This window comes from Hipposideros armiger, unplaced genomic scaffold (genome assembly GCF_001890085.2).
Source record: "Hipposideros armiger isolate ML-2016 unplaced genomic scaffold, ASM189008v1 scaffold_522, whole genome shotgun sequence".
In the NCBI taxonomy this organism is placed as follows: Eukaryota; Metazoa; Chordata; class Mammalia; order Chiroptera; family Hipposideridae; genus Hipposideros; species Hipposideros armiger.
The window spans coordinates 126258-131488 of NW_017731872.1; the positions used below are offsets into that span (position 1 = coordinate 126258).

Consider the following 5231-nt stretch of genomic DNA (forward strand, 5'->3'; position numbering starts at 1 on the left):
TCTCTGGTCATTGGTCGGCCGCTCACAGCGGCTCCCAGCAACTTACACCGGCTGCCGGCTGCTCATGCTGGCTTCCAGCCACTCACGTAGCTCGCGGCAGCACACTGTAGCAGGGGCTGCAGCCTACGCTGTCGCCGGCAACTCACAGCAGCCCAGCTCCAGGTTGAGCTGTTGTTCATCTTAGCTGTAGAGTGTGAGCGTCACTGGCCCTCAATGTGGGATCTGAGGCGCAGTCCTGCTGCTCAGAGCTGGCACTCCCAAGCGAGCTCTTAACCAGCTGAGTCACTCGGCCGGCCCTGTTGGTATTATTTTTAATCTTTCATTTTAGTAGTAAAAAAATTTGTACACATGCATAAATACATAGATGAAAGTCTGGACGTCTATAAACGAAAATATAAATGGCAGTTATCTATTGATGATGGTATTACAGGCAGTCTTAAAGTTTTCCATTTGAATTCAGAATTGAGTATTTATGGATTGAACATACTATAATGTTTATTCATTATTTTTATTTCTGTTGTGAATTGTCTCTTGATAACACTTTTTAAGATTTTTATTAAAACTATAGCAGCATACAATATCATATTAGTCTCAGAGGTACACTATAATTATTTGAGATTTAAATACCTAAAGAAGTGATCACCATGATAAGTGCAGCAACCATCTGACACTATACCATGCTATCACAATATTACTGATTATATTCCCCATGCTTATGTCCCCATGACTTATTTGTTTTATACCTGGAAATTTGGACGTCTTAGTCCCCTTCACCTTTTCCGCCCTTTAAAAAATTTTTTCATTACAGTTGACATTCAGTATTATTTTATATTAATTTCAGGTGTACAGCATAGTAGTTAGACATTTATATAATTTAAGAAGTGATCCCCTTGACTAGTCCAGTTACTCACTCGGCACTATACATAGTTATTACCATATCATTAACTGTATTCCCTATGCTTTACTTTACATACTCATGACTATTTTGTAACGACTAATTTGTACTTGTCGCTTCACTGGCTCATGTTGGTATTATCATTGTGCTCTTCCCGGGTGAGGCAGTCACTCTCTGGCCCCTGGATGGCTGCTCATAGTGGCTCATGGCAGCTCACGCTGGTTGCCAGCCACTCACACCAGCTGCTGGCCACTCACTGTAGCTTTACAGCAGCCCACTGCAGCCCCATTGCAGCCTATGCCTAAGCATCTCTTGTAATTGCAGAAGTCAAACATGAGTTGTATTCATCTTTTGTTATTGGTATATATTATCACAATTTTAACACATTTTTTTCCTTTCTTAAAATGTGTATTCAGTTTTTTGGCACCCTCTGTGCCAAATAAAAATATATTTTTAATTTCACAGCAGTTCTCAATTAAGAGAACCCGACAAAACTTGACAGCACATTCAGCCTATTGTGCTAATGCTGTGGTGGTTTTGTCCTCACAGCTGTTGTTGATTTGCATATTAACTAAAATACCCTGAAATGGTATGATTAGGCAATGAGGTNAAACACCAAAAATAGAACTACCACATGATCCAGCACTCCAGGTCTGGGTACATACTTGAATTGAAAACAGGATCTCAAAGAGGTATTTTCCACACCCATGTTTATTGCAGCATTATACACAATAGCCAAAAAGTGGAAGCAATATATGTGTCCATGGATGCATGAATGGATATAGAAAATGTGGCCTGTACATACAATGGAATATTATTCAGCCTTAAAAAAGAATGAAATCCTGTCATATGCTACAACATGGATAAAACTTGAGGAGATTATGCTAAGTGAAGTAAGCCAATCACAAAAAGACAAATACTACATGATCCTACTTATATAAAGATCTAATGTAATCAAACTCAGAAACAGAAAGTAGAATGGCGGTTGCCAGGGGCTGGGGTTAGGGGGAATGGAGGAGTTATTGTTCAATGGGTATAGAGTTTCAGTCACACAAGATGAAAAGGTTCTAGAGATCTGTTGTACAACGATGTGCATGTAGTTAATAATACTATACTGTCCACTTAGATATTGTTAACAGGATAAATTTATGTTATGTGTTTTTTACCACAGTAAAATAAAATTTGTAGGGAAAATTAAAAATAATAATTATGAAAATGGTGTATAGCGTAACAAATGTCTGTATATGCACACCCAAATTTTAAAAATAAAACATTAAGAATACCAAAAACAAAAAATAGGTGAACCACAGAAGCTTTGCACATATATGTAATTGAAATGCTTCTTTTTTTACCTAAAGATTTCCCTTTCCAATCCGTTGTTTTTCTTATCTTTCTTTTGACCTCTGTCAGAGAGATATTTAGATGACACCTCTGTTGATGAGTTTTCATGAGACTCTGTAGAGAAGCTGAGAGGCACAGGAAAGCTCAGATGGGCTATTAGGCTTCATGGGGACTGCAAATTGACATCTGCATTGTCTTCTTAGTTCCAACAACAGCCTGAAACACCCTCTGCTGTTCGCCACTGTGGAGAGACCACTACCATGCAAAACTCAGCCTTTCGGTGTTCAGCCTACTTATCTCTGCTTCTGCAGCTGACTGCCTGCCTTACTATGGGCCCCCATTTCTGCTTACATTCCTCTCCCCTTATGGTGTCCCACATGTTGACTCCCTATGAGAAGCATCTCTGACCAGGTCCCTCCTGTCCAGCCTGGCACTTTGGCACAGGCGCCATCCCTCAGGCCATCAACTGGGCAGTGACAAGTGTGCAAATGGTGACCTGTGCAGGCAGGATAACTGGCAAGCTCTTGGGGGCGTCAGAGCCTGTCCAGGTCACATCTAACAGGCAACCTTCTGTGCTTGTGCAAAAATTCATTTTTATTCCTTTTTTAGAAGCTAAAAAATAAAATCTTTGTTCCTCAAAGCTATACCAAAAATAATGTGGTCTGCTCTGACCTTTCTCTTTCCCCTTTTTTAGGAGTTATTTTCAGTTTCCTGTGACAGATGCAAAGATAAAAATACTGTATTATAGGAACAAGGAGGAGTTGTCCTGAAACCAGCCAGGTTGGGCTGGTCTGGGGAAGTGATGTCAGAGTTAAGTGGAAATTAATCATACAAACAGGGAGAGGATGTGCACACCAGAAGAGGGAAGAGCCTGCATAAAGGCAGGGTGCCAGAAAACGGGCAGCGAGCTAATGTTAGGGGAGTGTCTCACCACTTAATCTCCACTCTGTGCTTTATTTTTGTATCCAGCACCTAACACCTAGTATCTGTTCAATAAATGTTGAATGAATAAATAATTGTACATGCAGGGATTTTCATCTGGGAGAGCCCAGTCAAAATTCACAACAAGCAGAATATATTGGGCATATTGGGGACTCCTTATCGTCACATATGTGTTCTCTTTAATACTGTGGTTACAGGAGAAGAAACCAAAGCGGCTGAAGTGCTTTGCATATTAGAGGAGAAACAACTTGAAGGTGGCCACTAAGGAGGGGGGATCTGGGAAAGACAGATGTGAAGCTTTGTGGCTGGTGCTACAGGGGAGAACAAGCTGAGACAGCGGGTAGGACAGAAATATCTAAATTGTACCTTGTACACAGGTACATCTATTAACTTCTCTGTCCCCTGACTGCCCATGTGGCTCTGCTAACAAATCTTGGTAGCCTTTTGTTTTCCAGTTCCAAATGGTAGCTGCACTTGACATATTCAGATCTTTGATTCTCAGACAAACAATCCAAATATTTCTGAAAAGTCTAGATTTGGTACTGATATTACCTAATTTCCCAGGCCTAGGTTAATTTTCATAGGATTTGAAAGGTAAAGAATGGATGTGTGGGGCNGGAAGGCGTCCCCAGAGCCTCCGGACTCCGCCGAGGGCGCGCTGAAGCTGGGCGAGGAGCAGCAGAGGCAGCAATGGATGGTGAACCAGAGCGAGGCACTAAAGCTCGGCCAGGGGCTTGGCGGCGCCTGGGCATGCGGCCCGGGGGTCCGTCTCCGCCTCCCCAACCTTTGGGACCCCATTCCAACCGGACCACTCCGCCTGAGTCAGCTCTCAGAACGGTCCATTCTCCATGGCCGCCCTCATGTCGGTGGCAGACAGGGCACCGCGCGCTCGCCCAAGGATGGCAGTTCCATGCACTCCACCACCGCGTCGCTGCGGCGCAACAGCAGCAGCCTAGTGTCGCCGGCTTCTGTGCCCGGGCAGCGCCGTTTGGTCTCGGAACGGGGACCTCAATTTGCAGGTGGCCCTCCCCGTCACCTAGCACCTACCCAGGCATGGACCAAGTGCATCCCCAAAACATTCCACATTCCCCTATGGCCAACAGCGGACCCCTCTACTGTATGTACCATTTGCCACGAACGTTTGGAGGACACGCATTTCGTTCCGTGCCCATCCTTCCCCAGCCACTAATTCTGCTTCCCTTGCTCTAGAAAGAGTATCAAGGCCCAGGGGTCACTGGCGAGGTGTACTGCCCCAGCGGATAGAAATGCCCCCTAGTAGAGTCAAATGTACCTTGGGCTTTCATGCTGATCTTAGCTGGGGGTGTTAAAGTGAAAAAGGAGAGAGACCTTTGAACCACAAGACAGACACCTCCTTTGCCCCAGACCAGTTCTTCTCCAATCCAGAGGGTCCCTCTCCCACCCACATCGACCCTCCCTTCCCTTACCCACAAGATGTAGAATTGTGAATATAACAAACATCAAAAAGCCAGTCTTACGTATAGACATTATTTTCATCGTATGTTTCTATATTTTGAAACAAAGGTACGTAACTTCATTTGAAGAATAAACTGGTTTGTGTTAAGCAGTATAATATTGGTTGGGTCATTTGCATCATATTTGTTAGCAATTTTTTTGGTGGCACAGTGTTAGCCTAGGTACCGAATTAATAACCCTTAGCAATGACTGCTGCTGGTGTGTATTTTGTAAATGTTATGCACTCTCTGAAAGGAAAAACACGCACACTGGCTTTTTTGCCAAAGCCGGTGTTGCTGCCTAAAAAAAATGATGCTATAAAATGGTGACAGCTTCTTTCTAAACAGCCTCAAATGTTGAAGTCTTCACTTTATTTTGTCCTGTTTTGTTTTTCTGTTTTGTTTGCAAAATGGTAAGGGGAATGTTGGGGGGTGGGGGGTTGTTGCAAGTTTGTGAGGGAAAATGGGTTTGTTTCTACTGACCTGAATGTGTTGGATCTTCACATGTTGTTTTGTTTTTGCATTATTGATGCATGCATGTTTTTGAACAGTAGAGCAAAATGCTAGATGTGGAGAATCTG

At 43.3% G+C, this 5231-nt stretch overlaps 1 pseudogene; it reads left to right on the forward strand.

Moving 5' to 3' along the window:
• The window catches only part of LOC109396433 (interferon regulatory factor 2-binding protein-like), a 15078-nt pseudogene extending 10547 nt beyond the window's left edge, over positions 1-4531 (forward strand).
• The last annotated feature ends 700 nt before the right edge of the window (positions 4532-5231 follow it).